The 20,609-nt window shown below is 50.2% G+C and overlaps 1 pseudogene; it reads right to left on the bottom strand.

The window, feature by feature from the left end:
- Positions 1 to 10,423: 10,423 nt before the first annotated feature.
- On the bottom strand, positions 10,424 to 10,539 carry LOC124963779 (uncharacterized; annotated as a pseudogene).
- Between the last annotated feature and the right edge of the window lie 10,070 nt (positions 10,540 to 20,609).

The raw sequence follows: 20,609 nt of genomic DNA, 5'->3' as shown, positions 1-20,609 counted from the left end.
CTCTGTTTCCCCAGGAGGCAGACGGCCTCCCAGGTCGGGCTCCTTCCTCAGAGCACACGGAGGCCGCCTCTGAGTCTGAGGTGGGGGGACGAGGAATATGGAGAGTTGTGGGTGCGCAGCTCAGGAGATGTGTCAGGGGAGGGGAGCCTGGGACCCCAGCAAAGAGGAGCTTAGAAACCTCCCAACTGACTAAGGAGGAGGTGGGGTGGGGGAGGCTCAGGTGTGGCTGGAAGTAGGCATCATGAGGGGTCCTTGGGACAGAACCGTCTGTGTCTTGTTGCATCAACACTAGTCTCTCCCTATCCTGGTTGTGATACTGAACTGGAATGTTGCAAAATGTTCTCTCTGGGGGAAATGGGGTCAAGGTTATTTGGAATCTCTCTCACAACTACATGTGAATCAAAAATTATTTCAAGATCGAACATGTAAGAGCAAAAATCTTTAGTGGGCACATTGGCACATGCTAGTAATTCCAGCTACTCAGGAGGCAGAGGCAGGAGGATCACCAATTCAAGGCCAGCCTGAGCAACTTAGGTTCAGTCTCTGAATAAAAAGTATAAATAGGGCTGGGGATGTAATTCAGTGGAAGAGCATTTGCCCAGCATGTGTGAGGCCCTAGGTTCAATCCTCAGTAGTGCAAAAAAAAAAAAAAAAAAAAAAAAAAAAAAAAAAAAAAAAGAGGAAATAAATTAAAAAGGGCAAACCCCTGAGCTGGGGTCTAAGGGGAAGAGAGGCTAGCCAGGAAGTGAACGGTTGAGCCAAGTGGAAATGGCCCATGCCCAGATCACCCAGCTGCAACATGCCCACTCTAGGGAGGGTGGGCCACAGGCTCACAGATGAGAGATTGTGAGCACAGTGACTTCTGGGTCCAATAGATGTGAGAATCCATTAGCAAGGAACAGAGTCAGAGGGAGAGGGAGCCCGTGGGAGGAACAGTGAGGAGGCCACCAAAGGCCGTCAATGACTAGTGAGTAGACTGCTGAGTGCCATCAGAGGGGATGGTGTCTATGCATGGCCATGAGGGACAGCACTGTCACCGTAGTAGGAATGACAGTCTTCAGTCATGCTGGACAGGAGATCCCCGGGACATCTCTGAGGCAACAGCTAGCTGCGGGCTTAGAGGAGAGGTGGGTGGGCTTGGAGCAGGAAGCCTATCGCGGGCACAGGCAGGGTGTGTAATTCAGGGTGGGGCTGCGCAGCTTGCGCAGGGCCAGGAACAGAACCCACTCGTGACTGTCTTCACTTCGCCCACACCGAGTGCCCACACCGAGTGGCCCTGAGGAGACACCTGGAGACACAGTCCATGCATGTACACTGACCCTGCCATCCTTTCCTGGGTCCTGGGCAGGTGGCCGGTGACACAGAGAGCAGAAAGATGAGTTTGGCAGTGATGAAAGCAAGTCTGGCGGTCGACTTACAGGGAGGGGAGTTCTGTGCAGCAGCAGAATCTCCGCACTTTGCACGCAAATATTTGAAAGTGTCCTAGTCAGAGCCCAGTGGCTGCGCTTCCTTCTCTCCACCTCAGCTTTGCCAAGTCTCCTAGTTTCCTGAAATGCCCTCCCACAGGCCAGACCTCGGCCCCAGTCCTCATCAGTGCCCAGTCTCTCTAAATTCAGAGCATCTCCCTGTGCAGAAGCATCGGGCACGGCACCAAGCAGCCTCAGTCCACCCCCTCGAAGGCCTAGTCGGGCAGAGGGCCGGTGGGCGGGCCTCCCAGGTGGCATCTTTGCTCTGGATCCATCAGGGGTATAGACACGTTCAAACCTGGGATGGGGGTTGCTGAGGGTGCTTGCCTCTGACTCCTCGGCCTGTAGGAGGATCTGTTGTGTCCACGGGGCAGGGGGATTGACAGAATGATGGTCCTTTCCCCAAAGCCGACCCAACATGCTGAGGCTGGGTCTACAAAGTCTCCCGCAGCCCTGCTGGGGCCTGTGTTGGGCTGGATGCCCAGGCAGGAATGGGGAGGCTGACAGGCAGTGGAGGTGGGCCTGCCCCGTGTAGCTCCTGGCTGAATTGGTGAAAGGGGACCTCATCTCGCAAAGCTGGGAACGCTGGGTGGAGACCAGACCCCTCTAGGGTAGGCTGCTGGGAATGCCAACATGCAAAAGGTCTTTGACTCAAGTTTCGGAGTCTGGGGACTTAGGCACAACAGGGAAAGTGCCTGCAGAGGAAGGACGGTGTAGGCATAGAGGCTGAGGTGTGGTCTCCAACCCAGGAGAGTCCAATTTAACCACCTCGCCTGAGCACTGCCCCTGTGGGCTTGCCACTAAGGGGGCGTCGTGTTCCCTAATTCACACGTAAGGGAAGCAAGGCCAGAGAGGATAATGACCCCCAGGAGCTCAGAGCCAGTAATCAGAATATATCAGAATCTCAGCTCGTACTATCCCTGGGTCAAAGGACAGAGCTCTCTGGAGGAGACACAGAAACACAGCGGGGGTGAAGGCGAGAGTGACTGGGAAGCCTCCGAAATCCCAACAGAGCGTTCCCATGGTGAGGCTGGCTAACTGCCCCAAGCTTCTCCTGGGGCTCTCCCTTTTGCTAAGGACTTTGGCTTTGCTTCTGGAAGGCCTAAGGGAGCGGCTGGTTCTGGGCAGAAGCACAGCCCCAGGGTTTCACTTGGCTCCAACACTTCTTAACCGGGTGGCCTTGAGGAGATCTCTTAAGCTCTCTGATCCTCAGCTTCTTCATTTTCTGCATTGTAGCAAGATCTAATAATACGCTGCCAGTTGCTGCAAGGATTAGTGGCATACTGTATGCAAAATGCTGGACATATGATCTGCACAGTAATGAGGCGCTATTAATATTATGGCAGCTGCCGACTGCAGCCTCCTGCTCCTCAGTGATCCTCAGCTTCGGTCACCCCATTACCTCCAAGGGGATTGCACCCACCTTTGCTAGTACTGGGAGATGGAGGCTAATCTCCCAGGGATGTGTGACAGATAGCTATGGTCCGGGAGATGCCCTAGACATAAGGAGATGGAGTGGCTTCCCTGGTCCTGCATCCTACGCGCGTTTCAGAGCATCTGAGAAGAGCTGCCGAGGTAGCAGCTGGTCCCGCGGTGCTGCCTCTCACAGGAGCGATTAGCTGTGTCATGCATCCATTTGTAATGAAATAGAAACGTTTTGATTTTTCTGGGAAGCCGGATTTTCTCCCAAATCCTTGCTGCTTTCATCCCTGGACATGAAACAGCCCATTCTAATCTCATACGAGGCGCAGCCGTTATAAGGAGCCCATGAAATCTGATCAACCTCTCGGCTCCTGGGCGGCAGCTTTGATTGCTGGGAGGGAGAGAGTCGTCCTGGGCCTGGTGCTAATAGCTCCATGCATTATTGAAGAGCCATGTTTTCGGAGGCAGACACACCAGGGAGGCATCCGGACGGCAGGCTGCGTGTCAGTCGCTTCCCTTGCTCCTTGCGATGCCGCATTGGGATCTGGCAGAGCCACAAGAAAAGGCAATTGAGAGAACCGTTGATGCAGCTTCTGCATCCTCATTGGAAGGCCACTGATGTGGAACCAGCAAATAACGTGAAACCAGCACTTTCCAATCCTCCCAGTTGCCATTCGGCCAGTGCAAACATCTGAGGAATGAGCAGCTGCCCGGGAGCTTCCTCAGGAGAGGGCGCATGCTCCAGGGCAGGATGCTCACCTGAGGCCTCAGTCAGGGCTGGGGCCCGACAGCATTTTCATAACCTTCTGAGTAGAATTCTAACACCCAGGTTTTGGAGCCAAGAGTGGAGAATCAAGGGCTAGGCTTAATATTTCTGAGAATTTGCTGGAAATGCAAAGGGAGGTGGGCAGGTCTACACTTACTGTTTGAATGGGATGAACTAATCAGACTTCTTTTTTCCATTCAGAAATTGGCATTTGAATGTCTATAATGTGGCAGGCACTAAGGAAAACACTGGAAGCCTGAGAGTGAGTGAGGACCATTGGGAATTCCAGCTGTTAACATGGCCCCGCTAATCCCTGCCTTCTTGCATCCCACTGAAAAGAGGTGACCTGTGTAATCAATAGAACATTGCTGAATCAGGGTGTGGAATGTCTGAAACTAGGTTTAAGAGACATAGTGGCGTCTCTCTTGGATCAGTTCTCCCGGGGAAGCCGCTGCCATACTGTGAGAGAGGACCCCAGGGCCATCTTGGAAGTGGATCTTCTAACCCCAATCAAGCCTTTGTTGACTGCAGCCCTGGCCGATGTCTTCACGCCAAACTCCTGAGAGATCCTGACCCAGAATCACCCCACTAAGCTGCCTGCATTTCTCACCAATACAAACTGTGAGACAATAAATGCTTGTTGCTTAAGCGCACCCCCAATGACCATAGGCCCCACCTCTCAAATGTTCCACCACTGCCTTCCAGAAGTGCCAGCCCTGGGTGGCACGAGGGACTCAGACAGCCAAGAAGTGCTCACTTAGCATCCCTGTCTGTCGTGTTCATGAAACTGTTAGCTTGAGTAGTAACAGGAACGAAGCATCGCCCTTGCTTCCAGACAGAAAAATGTCCCACTTATAGAAACATGAGGAATCCCCATGCCACCCTGCCCCCTGTTCTAAATTCTGACTTGCCTCTTCTCCCTTGGGAAATATCTGGTCTTTGAATACTCACCTTTAATACTCATCTGTTAATTAGAATAAAGACATTGTCCAAAAACACTAGAAAGTCAGTTTAATCCAATCTTGCCCCAATTAAAAATCTTTCCACAGTTCCCAATCAAGTGAGGTATTAAGTGTCAAGTCATGCCCCATCCTCTGTGAGCTGAGCCCTCCCAGAATCACTACCTCTGATTAGCCTCACTCAGCTACTGGAAGGTTTCTGGGCTCTTTTGATATAGGACAGTATTTATGTAGTGTCTACTTTGCCCCCAGGGGTGCCTGAAACCTCTGCTTCCTTCTTTTCTTCCTCTGCTTCTGCAGGGCTTGGCTTTGAGTCATCTCTTCTGGAAAGCCCTTGCCCACTTGCCAAGGCCACTAGAAGATAAGCTATCAGTCATGCTCAAGACTGCAGTGCCAGGGCTGAGATCACCCCTGTGCAAATCAGGGTGTGTTTGTTTTTGACAGGTAGTGTTCATTCTGATTGGTCAGTTTCTTGTTCTGATTACTTGTTTCCCTGGTTAAATATATTTAAAATCTCCCTTTCCAAAGACCTTGAAAGAAAGAATTCAATAAGTATTTGCAGAATGAATCAATGAACAAAATACTCTGGGCTCCAAAGTCATAAATTATATTGATTTCAGAACCCCTATGTCAAGGTTGGTGATTAAGCCCACCCACCGTTCTTCCCCATGATGGGGATTAAACCCAGGATCTCACGCATGCTAAATGCATCCTCTGCCACAGACTGAGCTACACCTCCAGCCCAAGGTCCTTCTTCACCACTGGTCTTGCACTGGGAACAGTCTGCATGATGCAGCCCTGAGCTCTGAGCCCTTCAGCCAATTAAGTTTCTTTGAACCACGTCATAGTGAATAGTAAGGGCTTTGTCGCCTGCAGTTGACAATCTCTTTCCAACCAGTGGTCTTTTCATACACCTGCACCATGAGAAGCAGGGAATGCACCTGCCCTACAAAGAGATGCATCCCACAGTTCATGGGTCCGTCAGACTTCCTTGAATCAGAGGGAGTAACACTGAGTCCTTGATCTTTGCTATTGCAATTTCCCAACTCACTTTACAGGTTAACTCCTCGCTGATTGAATTGCAAAGTGCTCCAAGTGCTTAAAATAATTTTACATTTGAGTCCACAGCCTTCTATAAATTTCTAGGAAGAATTATATTCTAAATCCAATCCAATCATTGACTCTGTAGGGGAACACTCAATAAAACCTTAGTGTCCCTGGATTAAGACAATTTTTGTCATCATCTATAGGGTCACCTTGATTCAGGGAAGAGCATAAAATTATCATTTGGGAGGGGGGGCAGGCCATCTGCAGAATAAAGAGGAGTGGCCCACACAGCCAGGCTCCTTCCCTGGCCATCGGGATAGGCTATGTTCTCCCCCCAGACTTGCGTAGCCAAGGCCCTCCCTGTGACAGGCTGAGGCCAAGCCCACCTGCTGCAGGAAGTATGGCATCCTGGGCACAACACAGGGCTGGGGCTAGGCACCCCCACAGGAATGAACATTTTCTTGGCACAGTAAGAGACCTACCAAAGACTTGCTCACTGGTTGAACAATAAAGAAGTTAAATTGATAATGATTGAGATCAAAACTACCTAAACTGTACCAAATGTTGCCTGCTTGATGGGTAATGGCAGGGGAATGGCAGATGCACTTTAGACATATTTTTTTTAATTTATTTGACTACTCTTTACTCAATACCTACTTAATGTGCCCAAGCTCTGTGTGGGTGCATGTCCCAGTGCATAAAACACACACATACACACACACACACACACACACACACAAACTTTGCTTGGAAACATCTGTAAATGCAGCTTCACAGTACAGAAGTAAAAGAGCTCCAAGGAAGAGCAAGGGGATCTAATTCTGCCCAGCTCTTCACGGGCAGTAAAGATAAGCCTGAAACATGAGGTTTCCCTGAAGTCCAAATTCTGGGTCCGGGAGTCGAAGGGGAGCTGGTCTCAGGCCTCTGGAGACAACTCAAGGGACAGGTTTCTAGACTTCCCTCTGGATACCCCCCATCACCACCACACCCAGCTGTGGCCAGACTGCCAGGCTGTCAGCTGATCACAGGATAGCAGGGATAGCAGGCACATCCTGTTGGCAGCTGGGATCCAGCCTGGGGGCTGCTGGTCACTGCCCCATTGTAAGAAGTTCTTTCCTCTCAGCTGGCTCCTCCAGCAGCTGTCTAGAAAAAGCAGCCCAGGAAAGCAGAGGGGCTGGTGATTGATGGGGCTGTGTGTGTCTTTCTCTTACTCCTGTGGATTTTTCCGTGGGAAAGAAGAGGCTTATCTCTCATTTTTAATTGATTTTAAGGCGGCTCAGCCAGGCTAGATCAAATCTCAGCTCCTCTGTGGCCTGGGATGAATGGTGTGGGGAGCTGCTTGAGTGTTAATAAGAGGGTTGGAAGAGGCCTGAGGAGGCAGGGAGGCCATTGTCTGCCTACTCTTGGGCTGGCCTGCTGGGATGAACCCATTCACAAACTTCAGGGGTGGTGAGGTTATGGGAATGGGGTGGCCTCCAGTCTTGGGTTGGTACACAGGGACCTAGATGTCTACTTATAATTATAACTTACAGCGCCTCCATCTACTGCAAGGTTTTGTACTTGTATTAGTCAGCTTTGTATTACTGTAATGAAATACAGGAGTCAATTAACTTTTTAAGAAAAAAGGTTTACTCTGACTCACTGTTTTGAAGGTTCTAGACCAAGACTGGGCAGTTCCATTCTTTGTACCTCTGGTAGAGGTGGCACATCAAGGCAGGAGGATATGGTAGAGCAAACTGCTACATCATGAACCATGATCTTATCAAAGGGATAAGACTCAAATTCCACGTCTCCTTCAAAAGCATATCCCCAATGACCATCGGCTCCACCTCTCAAAGTTTCACCATTCCCAAGAATACCACCTATCTTAGCAGTTTTTTGCTGCTATGACTAAATGATCTGACCAGCACAATTATAGAGGAGGAAAGGTTTATTTGAGGGCTCACGGTCTCAGAGTTCCATAGAAGGTCAGCTCCATTCCTCAGGTTTTGAAGTGAGGCAGAACATCATGGTGGGAGAGCGTGGCAGAGGGAAGCAGCTCATATCATAGTGATCAGAAAGCGGAGACAGAAACTCCACTCTCCAGATATGAAATATATACCCCATAGCCACACTCCAATTCCCACCTCCTCCAGCCACACCCTACCATTCCAATTAATCCCATCAGCAATAAATTCACTGATTAGATTAAGACTCTCAAAACCCGATCATTTCTCCTCTGAACCGTCTTACATTGTCTCACACATGAGCTTTTGGGGGACACCTCACATCCAAACCATAACACCACCCTAGAGAGAGCCTTTAATGCATGGGTCTTTGGGGGTCACTCATCCAAACCACAGCAGGACTCCAGCCAGGCAACCTGTCAAACACTCACCCGCCCTCCTCCTGCTGTCCCCCTTTCCCTGTGCTCTTGCCCCTCCAGGCAGCCATCTAGTGCCTTTGTAGTTGTCTCTGTGACGTCGTTAGCCACCTCTGACAATCAGGGTACCCTTCTCAAGGCCTGTTGTGTCTCTCCTCACCACCCTCTTGCCTCCAAGCCTTGCTGGAGCCAAGCTCCTCTCAAGTGGGGAAATGGCATCACCCATGGACAGAATAGGCAAAGTAGGTGGAACAGAGAGCACCGTGCCTAGAGCAGGGGGTGTTCAGGAGTGGCTTCTTCCCAACCAACCTCCCCTCCACAAGTCTACTGGATGGAGAGATGGGAGCAAAACATGGCAAACGGGGGCCAGTATGGTATCCCTCAAGGATGGGTATCTATCCTGTTCTAACCCTATAACGAGACAGTGCCTTTACAAATGCCCTGTCGCACTTTCTTGTCTAGAAAGGGACAACAGTTACCTCAGAGGAGTGATTTTCTTTTTTTTTCTTTTCTTTTTTTTTTTAAACAGACAAAGCACAAATTCATTGAAGGTGAGGTGAAAGTAGTACTTCCTAAGGCAGAGCAGAGTGGGCCACGGAAGAGGGACAGGCTCGAATGTCTGGGAATTCTTTTTTTTTTTTCTTTTCGTCTTTTACTTTTCAGAGGAGTGATTTTCAAGCTTCACTCCTAGAGCAGAAACAGCCAGAGTAGTTTTATAAAGGCTGGAGCCAGGGTTTATATTTCAGAGTACGACTCAATTGGTCTAGGATGGGTTGGACATTGATAGAAACTGGAATGTTGTAGAAGTTGGTGAGTTTAAGATAGGATGGGGAAGAAGGTGTCATCTTACAAAGCAGAGCCCCTTACGAGACCTACCTCATCCACGGTCCTCTGTGGGGCTCTTCCTATGGTCATGGTGATTCCAATTCAAATCCAGGCTCCTAAACTCAATAGAACAGGCCACAGTCCCCATGAACCTAAGCTGGAGGAGAGGCATCTAGCTCTCCATATTTCTTCTCCCCTCTTCCAATAAAAAGAGCTTGTTCATCCCCACATTAAATACATGCTCATCATTTTCTGGTATAGATGCAAACTATCCAAGGGTTGGTTTCCCAATGTGTGTAAACTCTGAAACACCTTTTTCCCCAGATACCAAAACCCCTAATCCTCACAAACACAAACAAATGTTGTCAAAGCCAGATTCACTGAAACACTAACATCTAGAAACATATTGTTGAGAACTGTGAATGGCCTGAGATTTTCCCCCATGCACAAGCCAGCAAACTCCCTGGTTTACAGGACACTGATAAAGAACATGAGATTCCTGGGTCAGAGATGAAGGACAGCTTAATATTCACAGCAATAACAGGAACCAGAGTATGAGTATTTTAGTGCCAGATCTCCGAGCACTAATTTCCACAGGGTGATGTCAAGAAGATTAGGTGACACCTCAGTTATACTATAGGGGAAAAACTCTGAGCTTAGGACACCTATATCTATAATAAGCAGAAAGTATGCCTGCCCTCCACTTAGGAGAGAAACACTAATGTTATTTACCAAGACTGTTCATTATACAACACCCCTGAAAAAAACAGTCCAGAACAAAGAACAGCAAGCACCTCACTTTGCAAGATGTGCACAAAATTCAAGAGATCCAATCATGGGCCTGTGGAGCTCACTGTTCTCTGCTGTTCCCTCCTAGTTTGTGTTTACAGAGTCCATTGTCTCTCTAACTGTGATATAATAGTCATCCAAGGTTTCTGGACTTTCTTCCCGTCCTGGGCTGGGAGCTGCTGGGAACCAAGCCTTTGTTCGACTTGTTTTGTATCTGCTGAGTGAGCCTCGGCCAGGGCAGGGGGCCAAGGCTTAAGATGGGAGATGCTTGCTGTTAGGCCAGTCACAGGCCTGCAGGCAGAACAGGCTTCTGATTTGTGGGGCCCAGTACAAATTAAAAATGTGGGGTTCCCTTGTTCATAAATTAAGAATCACCAGGCAGTGACAACAGAGTGCTAAATGGAACATATGGCCCTTCTAACTGGGAGGCCAAGTGACTGCAAAGGCCACACACCCATGAAGCCAGCCCTAACTCCGAGAGCCACCATGTGGACAGATGGTACCGTCAGGCACCTTCATATACCTTGTGGACCCTGTGAAGGCAAAGGACCTCAGAGGGGAGCAACCTGTTGGACTGTCTTCTGGAAGCCTTGGGTTTATATGCAGGGAGTTCTCTACCTTCCTGCTCCCCTTCTGCTTTCCTCCCTCCCCTCCTTGCTCTGTTCTCTCATCCTCCCTCCCTCCTCTGGGTGGAGGAGGACCCTAACATTGATATTATGTAGTTCTTTCTATTCAGTTATGAAAATTCTTTTTTTAAATTTATTTTTATTGTAAACAAATGGGATACAAAAATATGGAATGTTTCACGAATTTGCAAATTTGCGTGTCATCCTTGTGCAAGGGCCATGCTAATCTTCTCTGTATCGTTCCAATTTTAGTATACGTGCTTGCCGAAGCGAGCACATGAAAATTCTTTGGATGCCTACTACAAGCATCAACCTTGGTATTATGCAATGGGTCCGCTGCTCCTGAGGAAATCCCAAACACACCCACAAGAGAGGAATGGAACCCCAATTCTCTCCTCTTCCCCACTCTCCATCTGCATGATTCCTGTCCACTCATCTAAACCTTTCCCTTCCCTCGATTCTTCCCCGTGAGGCTTTGAAATCTGACGTGACGATGTGTTAACGGTAAAAGTACCATAGGCAGATGCACAAGAAAGATGCAGAGAGGAGACAATGATATCAAGTCCAAAGTAAGTCTTTTGATTATACCCAGTCTGACCACCCAGAGGAAACTAATTTATCGACTTCTATTTACAGAGCTAGTGGTTAGAATGATAGCTCTAGAAGCGCCTAGACCTTTATTTCATGGTTTGTTAACTTTGAATGGTTTCTGTTCACTTCCTATGTGACAAGTGATCGAGTGGACATCTTTTGCTCAAACCTTGCTGTGTGTTGTTCCATCAGAGTTAGTCACACAGCGTCTCTTCACTGCCGGCTCCGCGAGAAGAACATGGTCTCTGCCTCCACTTCTCAATCTGAGTTTATCTCTGACTTGTTTTACAGGACCAGGTGCTTTAACTTTATCAAGTGCATTAGCAAGTTTGTTTTGCTTTATCAGCTTCTTTTACATCACGAGGTGACAGCATTTGCAGGCTGGACTTCTGGACTTTGCCTTTGGTTGATGTCAAGATAGCTTTCATAGCACTGTGATGACATATGGTTTGTCCAAGGGGGGTCCTTAGGGAAGGAACTGTGTTTCTGAGTCACTAAACCAAGGTTGCAGGAAAAGAAAGACATGAACTTAGGGATTAGAGAGAGTCTCTTCCTGCAGCCAAAGGACAAAATTACAATAATTGAAAGTTCTTAATTGGCTTCATTTTCAATTCTCGGGTCTCGTGACACTTCATTGCATCGAATAGAGTTTCAGCAGGTTGAGCAGAGGAGGCTGGTTTTGTTGACAGGAGAACTTAAGAAAGCACAGGGAAGAACAGAAGGAGGACTGGTCGTTGCAAAGCTCTTTTCCTGGTACTGCAGGCACGGGTAACAGAACACGAGGAAAATAACCGAATAATGAACATCAGGTTACTTTACGTTCCTTCTTTTTTTTGTGTGTAAGGATTAAAGCAGAGGGAACTTCATTATCATGCCAATGAAATTGGCCTATTTGGGGAAAATTGGCTGTTATCTCTCTAATCCTGATTTCAGGAGGTCAGATAAACAGCTTAGTTTCAGGCTGGTGATGTGGAACATTAGCATGAATGACTCCATTTTGATTTTAGTCTGGTCTTTGGCCCCCTGTCATTTTTATTTAACCCTGCAGGTTCCCTCGGCTGCGTAGACTCATGGGTTGCTGCGCTTGGTTTGCCTCTTGTGTATTCCAGCAGTGACTTATCCAGTTCTTTTCTTTTCCCTGGCTGCCTCTTGTTCTGTATTTTTGGTTTTGTTGTTTTCCGCATTTGAAGAAGGAGCCCACTCTTCTTTTCCACAACCTTATAATTGCCCAGATTTTAATCATTGTTTGAAGGGATTGAAATTGACTTTCTGGGTTCCTATGCAACCCCTACTGGGATTTCCTTCAGGACCTCCATTGGGTGAATTCCTCGGTTTCTTTTATCCCATGCACTCCTCTTTTTGAGATTCCTTTTTGTGTTTTGGTACTGGGAATTGAACCCAGGGGCACTTAGCCACTGAGCCACATCCCCAGCCTGCCCCCTTTTTTGGTACCTGGAATTGAACTCAGAGGCACTCAACCACCTAGCCACATTCTTGGCCCTATGTCGTATTTTATTTAGAGACAGGGTCTCATGGAGTTGCTTAGTGCCTTGCTTTTGCTGAGGCTGGCTTTGAACTCAGGATCCTCCTGCCTCAGCCTCCCGAGCTGCTGGGATTAAGCCTGCACTACTGCCTGACTGAGATTCCTTTTTTATTTTGCAAGTAGTGAATCCTCAAATGATCTCTGTCTGAAAGGGCTTTTACCTGACAGTTGGTGTAGTCACAGGATTGGAGGTTCAAGATCATTGTCCCTCTGAACCCCAAGATCATTGTCCCTCTGAGCCCACTGGCCTCTAGCGTCAGATATTGGATTCCCACTCTGTGCAGATGGCCCGTTTTTACTATCTGGAAGCCAAGATCTTATGACTGGATGCTTGAAATATCACAAGGATTTTTCAGGTTCCTGTCTTTAAACAAAGACCCACATCTTACAGTGGGGGTGATTTCCTTCTCTGTTCAATTATCAGTCCAGTATACAGTCACCTCATCCTTCTCCTTATCCACAAGGGATACATCCCAAGACCTTCAGATGCCTGAAATTGCAGATAGTACCAGACTGTATGTATACATACCTGTGATTAGGTCTAATTTATAAATTAGACACAGTAAGGGATAACAATAATAACTAATAATCAAATAGATTATTATAACAATACACAGTCATAAAAGTTATTTAGAACTTATGAATTGTTTATTTCTGGAATCTTTCATTTAATATTTTCAGACAGTGTGACCACCAGTAAACTAAAACCTTGGAAAGCAAATCAGATAAGGGCCTACGCTGGTCTTCCTCCCATTTTCCAGAAAGTCAACAGTCTGACCCCAGGAGCCCTCTGTCATGTTGACAGGGACTTCCTGTGGGTTTCTAAGGGCACCTCAGTAGATGGGGAAACCCTGCTTCTTCCACCATTTGGAACAGAAAAAGTCCCCTTTGGAAGACTCTGGGTCCTTCTTGCAAAGAAGGAGGGTACTGCGCTGGACATAGCTTCCTGTGGCTGAAGCAGAACCTTGGTACTGTCAGCCTGGCTCGGGGATGCAGATCGCTGCTGGGCCAGAGGCTGACATGGCCCCCACAGAGGGTGTCCAGAGAAAGGCGTGGGGCGGGCAGTGTTTAGGGAGCAAGAGGAGAGCCTGCTGCTCAAGTGGGCTGGCAGAGCCTGGAGGAGGGAAAGTGGGCCCCAGCCTTTATGGAAACCTGGGGCTGACCTGGCTCTGCAGCTGCCTGACCCCAGGCTCTGCAGGCAGAGGCCACAGGCAGCCAGGTGCCACCCACAGAGCACCTCACTCTGCTTGCAGCTTCGGGTGGACGGCTTTGACACAGGGGAGCCTCTGGAAGGAGAAGAGGTGGGTGGGCAATGGCAGCAAAGGACTCCGGGCAGTGGGAGCCGCGGGAAGCGGGGGAGGATCATGGAAGACTTTGCCAAATGGAAGAAGGGGCGGCTCAGGATAACCGGCCTGGGTCCCCGGGGCTGAGCTGCCGTGGTCCCTCCTCCTTCCTCTATGGCTGCCTGTGCCTCAGTTTTCTCGTTTCCATCCACTTGCACCTTTCCTTATGGAGCTTCTTTGGGGTCAGTGGGGCATAGTGTGTCTGTCTCAGCTCCCTAGAGGAAGCCAACGGCAGGGACTCCCGGGCCCCCAAGTGTCCCTCTTCAGAACTATTCCGGAGGGGCTGCGTCAGGCACTGGGTGGCATGAAGAGGGGTTATGGTGAATCTGAATCCTGCCTGTATGGAGAGGACAAACCCACAGGGATGGAGGAGACACAGGGACAGGTTCAGATTCTCCTGTGGTGACAGATAAACTCCCTGTGAGCCAGGAGGTCACTGGGCCTGTGCTGTCTGTGACCCCAGAGACAGGCTCAGCCTTCCGGGCTTAGGGGGAGGGGAGGGACTGCTCTGCTGGGGAGCCCAATGGCCATTTTAGAAATTGGAGCTCAGGGCCACAGAGAGGGAGGAGTCAGGATCCCCACTCCAGGAATCTGGGCGGGAGGCAGCTGGGGGTTCACGTCACAGGCCGCAGGTCTGATGTAAACTGTGTGAAGCTCTGTTCAGGGGCGGGGCTGCAGGATGCCTGGGGCTGCCTGACAACCTCTGCTGCTTCCCGGGAGCAAGACGGGAGCAGGCTGGCCACTTGCGGCGCACGTGCCTCTGGGTCTCGGCCCTGGAACTGCACAGGTCAACCTATTTGTCCGTGTAGGGAGGGGAACCAGAAAGGGGGCCGCCCTCTTCCCTCCACAGTGCACCCGTGGCCCCTGGGGTAGTCCAATTCCCTGCAGGGCCACTTGGAAGCCTCCTGCCTTAGGACCCGAACTAACCTTCCCGGCAGGTGAGGTTTTGTCCCAGAGACCCCACCAGCCCCATGAGGCCTGGGCTGAGCCACTGTCACTGCATCTGTCTCTCCTAAGCACTCAAGGGTAGGACTGGACCCTGGTTTTGGTGTCTCCCAGCATCAACAGAGGGGTGCAGTCAGTGCTTGGGGGGCATGTGAAGGGATGAATAAATGGACAGCACTGTCCCCAGGTCCCTCTGCCTCCAGGCCCTGTGCTGCCCTTCTCCCCAGCCTTTCTCTCCTGCCCAGCCTCCTCGCACCTGAGTTGAATACCGTGGCCATTTTAACACTGTGAATGGGCCCCTGAGAGGTTATAGGGAGTGTTGGATGTTGTTCGAAGGAAGGAAACATGACTGACCCTGAGTCTTAGAATCCTTGACCGTGGGTTTCCCAGGCAGAACGCATCCAAGCCAGCTTATCCCTGGGGCAGCTGCCCAGGACACTGCTCCGACTTTCGCCTGGCATCTGCGTCAGCCCCACTCTCCCATTTGTGGTAGGCAGGGGGCAGGACCTGGGGCAACACCAGGCTAGGGGAGCCATCCTCCTTACCTTGCCCCGACCCCACCTGCTGACCACTCCAACTGAAGGCCCTGTGGGCAGGGGCGGGAGGAAGCTGGGGTGTCCACCAGATGGCTCTGGTGCAGCCAATGAGGGGGTGAGGAAGCATTTGCTCTGTTCTTCAGGCAGAGCAAGAATGGCATTTTGGTGCTTATCAAAGACCTTCCTGTGTTAAACAGGTGAGGCAGACAGGAAAGAAGTGATGATATACACAGACTCCTTCATCTGATTGAGGAGACTAAGGCCCAGAGAGGGGAAGGGACTCGCCCAGGGTCACACAGCAGAGAATGCTGGAGTCAGAACCATAGCCTGGCTTGACCGTTGCCTTTACCCCAGTCACCTCCTGCAGGTCCCAAGGTGGAGCTGTACATGGAAGGTGGGACAGGGTGCTGTGCTCTCCGTTAACTTCGGCACTTCCCTGGGGACTGTGACTGAGGGAAGCTGTGAAGGTAAGTGGTGTGAAGTGACGGGAAGAGACAGGAGAGGCAGGTGCCAGGGCTGGGCCTGTGTGGTGGGGTCGGGAGTGAGGTCAGGTTCAGGGGCCTCTTCTGTCCCCACAGGATAGGTTATGTTCAGGCTGGAGAAGAGGGCAGCAGCCCGTACAGCCCCCTCCAGCACCCCTGGCACCAGATCTCTCCAGGGCTGGGCACAGCCGCCTCTCTGGGCCACCTCTCTGAACTTACCCCACCTCTTCATACCTCTGTGTTTCTGTCCAGCATTCCTTTGTCCTTCGTCCCCAGTCACATCTCCAGGTCCTGCCAACTGTCCACGCCTCTTGGATGCTCTCAGCCTGCTCCAGGGTTGCATCCTGCTGCTCAGAGCTGACCACAGGGAGCCCCTCTCCCAGTGCACTTGGAGCCCTGAGGGCAGATCTGGTGTCTGACTCTTCTCGGTCCCTACCATCTGTCTCAGGGTCCACGCAGAGCAGGCCCTGATACAGAGTTGCAGAATAAGTGGGTGGATGGAAAACGGCCATAAATAAAGATCACACACACAAGAATTGATTAGAACAAGCAAAAGAAACCTCAAAGTCCTGTTCATGATGCTACAGTGTGCCCCCTGGCTCCCCTCCATGCCCCCCACCTCTCTCTCTCTCTCTCTCTCTCTCTCTCTCTCTCTCCCCCCTCTCTCTCTCTCTCTCTCTCTCTCTCTCTCTCTCTCTCTCTCACACACACACACACACACACACACACACACAATCTTCCCAGAACACTCAGAACACTTTGATGATGTCATGCTTTGTCATGGCTAAATAATCCTGCTCTGAGCACCAAAATCACACTCCCAGGAGCCTGGCTCTGACACCACGATGTCATAAGAGATTTCTATATTTTGTCTCCTCCCCTGGCTCCCGCACTTTCCTTCTAAAATCCTTGGAGTCTCCCAAGTGATAATAAGTTCTTTTGTATGCTAATGAGATGACAGGTGGTAGGTCACCAGATAGGTTCCAGATGGGCCCTGATCACCAGAAAAGTCAAGACGCTATTAGAGGGTTGGGACTTTCTGCCACACCCCCAGTTTCAAGAGTGGAGAATGACTGAAGGTCAAGGTGATCACCAATGGCCAATGAATCTATCAATTATGCCTACATAATGAAGCCTCCATAGAGAGCCGAAAGGACCAGGTTTAGGAAGCTTCTAGATTGCTGACACATGCAGTAGTGTGCCCACGTGCCTTGCCCGACACACTTCTTCCATCTGTTGTCCATCTGAAACCTTTGTGATATCCATTATAATAAATGGGTGAATGTAAATAAAAGGTTTCCCTGAATTCTGAGAGCCATTCTCCCTAATTAATTGAATTGGGTGGTGCAATAGTCACAGGAACCCAAATTTATAGCCAGGAGAGCAGAAATCCAGGTCATAACCTGGGGCTTGTGATTGGCATCTGAAGTGGGGTAGTCTTGTGGGACTGAGCCCTCAACCCTGTGGAATGGACCATCTCCAGGTAGACAGTGTCAGCATTGTTTGATGAGAGGACACCAGCGAGAGAATCGCTTGGCACGTGGGGAAACAACCTCCACCTGTCTGGTGTCAGAAGAGTCGTGCGGAGAGGTTGTGACAGTAGGAATAGCACCCTGGATTTGCCATCCTGACACCTGCCCGCTCCCTTGCTTCCCCGTGACCCCTCCCCGAGGTGTACACAGCAGCACCAGGGAAGCTTCTCAGCTTCCCACCGTGATTTCAAAGGATGCCGAGCTTCATCAGCTACATGAATGAATCACAGCCCAGAGGTGCCAACCTTCCTAAAAATACCTGAACCCTCAAGAGGGGCTGTGAGGCGTGCATAAGCCAGCCAGATCCTCAGAGACAGCCTCCAGGTCACCCACACACTACATGTGGGGAAACTGAGGCCCAGAGAGAGAAGGGACATGTGTCAAGCCTGGGACCAGTGAGCGGCTGGGTAGAGTGCCTCTGCAGCCAGATAGGAGGCAGGAGGCTGCAGTCCAGAACCTCAGGTGGGGCTGAGGGCTGGGCAGGGCTGAGCCCCAGATTGAGCCCTGCTCTGATGGGGCCCCAGACACGCCACAGATTCAAACAGCAGCTCCTACAGGTGGCAGCAGTTCACTGGGCTGGTAGGCATGAAGGGAGGTCCCATGGGGGTCCCTGGCCATGGTGGAACTTTCCTGCTAGGGCAGGTTGATTCTTCTCAGGCAGCGGAGACTAGGAATGGCCCCAGAGATGGAGAACAGGGGTCAGACTTAGTTCTGCTTCACCAAGTTCAAGTTCATTCCTTTGACCTTCCTGCATAGGAGGCTTCTCTGTACTCGCCCCCCCTTCACTTCTGTGATGGGACCCCAGGGGTGTCTCACAGGCAGCGGTAGCCTCCTTTCTCAAAGTGAGGTCCCAGAACCAATAGGTGGATACAACCTGGCAGCTGTTTGGAAATGCAGAGGTGCAGGCCCCGCTCCAGAGCTGCTGGCTCAGATCCCGAAGTGATTCCTCTCATTAAAGTCAGAGAAGCCCTGGCCTCTGGAGTCACTTAGCATCAGGTCTGTCCCCGCAGTGACTCAGGTGATTAAATGCACATATATAACGTTATTAACTGCTGGGAGGCGGTCAGGGAGGACGGGAATAGGAAAGGAAGGATCCCCAGATGAAAAGTCCAGAGTGAAAAGTGGCTGCTGCTGGGAATTTCATGGAATGATGGAATCTGGGGATTCCATCTGAGGAGGAGGCTGCCTCCTCCTCAGGCTGAAGGCTCCTCCCATCTCTCTGACAGCGGCTGTCTAGTCCCAGCTGTGACGGGGAGCTCGGCAACTGTCAGGCAGTCCACTGCAGGGTGGACGCTGTATCTAACAGAGCCTTCAGAAGGGGACCAGTGCCACCTCCTTGGGCCCAACTGCTAGCTCCACAGCACTTCGCCCAGGTGGAAGTCCCACTGTTGGGATGACCCCGCTCCAGGTCTTCCTCCTGCGTCTCAGCCAGCAGGCGCAGCAGCTCAGCTGAGTCAAATGTGCAGTGAGGAGGCACCTCCACAGCCTCCCCGAGCCGCGCAGACACCGTCCTGCAAAAGGTGTGGCATGTCAGCTTGGAATAGGTCCCCTTGCTGTAGGGACCTAGAACTACAGGGACTTGTTTCCCCAGGGAACCGAAGGATCCTTTCCCAAGGAATCCCGTTGAGCCAGGACATGTACACAGTACAGGAAGTCCAGACCCCTGCCCCCGCCCTCTCCTAGGGCTCCAGGCCAGGACGTAAGCCTCTGGACAACTCCATCTGCACGTCCCTCAGGCCTCAAGTTCAGGCATCCAAGGCGACTCCTCCCCCGCTCCCCAGCGCTGCTGCTGTCTCTTCTTAGAGAGTAGCTCCACTGTTGCCCAACTGTCCAAGCCACAAACATGGGGTCCCCTTCAGCCCTGACCTTCCACTCCCTCCTTCTCTCCACCATACTCCCATGGAGACCCGCTGGTCTTGGAATTCTGCTAATTCCTCCTCCTTTATAACTGTACACTGTCCTCCCCTCTCCATCCTATGGCCAGAGACCTGGGCCAATCCCTGTCACACCGCCCTGCCTCCTCATGGGTTCTGTGTCTCCTCATTCCAAGATCCACACGAGTGGCAGGTACCCACTGCCTGGGGCTTGGAGTCATCTCCTGACTCCCTCTTCAGCCTGCTCCACTTTACTCAAGGTTCTTGTTAGTGAGACTGGACGAGGTTTAACTGGCTGCTGATTGGAGTGAGTTTTCAAAGCTGAGAAGAACGGGGGGCAACTAGGCTGCTCTTTTCCTCCCTGATGCTGGTGTGTGCGTGTGTGTGCGTGCAAGGACATGCATATAACATTGCACGCGTGTGCTCGGGAACTCCCATAGAGACGTTCCTAGGCCCTTTGGCAGGTGGCCCCAAACCCCAGGAGGCAGGTGTTGAAGTTGAAGATTTGGACCCAAGCGGATTGGACCTCAAGTCTGCTTATAGTCTCCACTCAAAAACATGTTTCCTTGTAGCCCCCAAGAAAGAGATGAGATTTTTAAATTTATTCTTTTTAGATGTACATGACAGTAGAGTGTATTTTGACATATTGTACATACATAGAATATAACTTATTCTAATTGGGATCCATTCTTGTGGTAGAACATGATGTGGAGTTACTCTGGCTGTTTTCATTTGTGAACATAGGAAAGTAATATCTGATTCATTCTATTGTCTTTCCTAATCTCATCCCCCCCTCGCTTGCCCCTGTTCCCCTTTGTCTAATCCAATGAACTTCTCTATTCTCCACGCCCCCTTATTGTGTGTCAGCATCCACATGATAGAGAATATTTGGCCTTTGGTTTTTTGGGACTAGCTTATTTCACTTAGCATGATATTCTCCAGTTCTGTCCATTTACTGGCAAATGCCATAATTTCATCCTTCTTTATGGCTGAGTCGTATTCCATTGTATATATATACCACATATACTTTATCCATTCATCTGTTGATGGGCACCTGGGTTGGTCCTATAGCTTTGCTATTGTAAATTGAGTTGTTAAAAACATTTATGTGACTGCATCACTGTACTAGGCTGATTTGAAGTCCTTTGGGTATATATCGAGCAGTGGAATAACAGACTCAAATGGTGGCTCCATTCCAAGTTTTCTGAGGACTCTCCGTACTGCTTTCCAGAGTGGTTGTACCAATTTGCAGTCCCACCAGCAATGTATGTCTGTACCTCTTTCCCCACATCCTCGCCAACATTTATTGCTACTAGTATTCTTGACAATTGCCATTCTGACTGGAGTAAAGATGGAATCTCAGTGTAATTTTAATTTGCATTTAAGAGACCAGATTTGTTGCCACAGGTCTGGGGTTTGATTGAAGGATTTTTGACAAGCAGATTTCTACAATTTTATTTGTATTTCTGGAAGATGTCCTACTGTGTCCAAACTAGCTTTC

The sequence above is a fragment of the Sciurus carolinensis genome, chromosome 13 (assembly GCF_902686445.1).
Source record: "Sciurus carolinensis chromosome 13, mSciCar1.2, whole genome shotgun sequence".
In the NCBI taxonomy this organism is placed as follows: domain Eukaryota; kingdom Metazoa; phylum Chordata; class Mammalia; order Rodentia; family Sciuridae; genus Sciurus; species Sciurus carolinensis.
The sequence above is the reverse complement of the archived record's forward strand: the minus strand, read 5'-3'. Positions and strand labels throughout refer to the sequence as shown.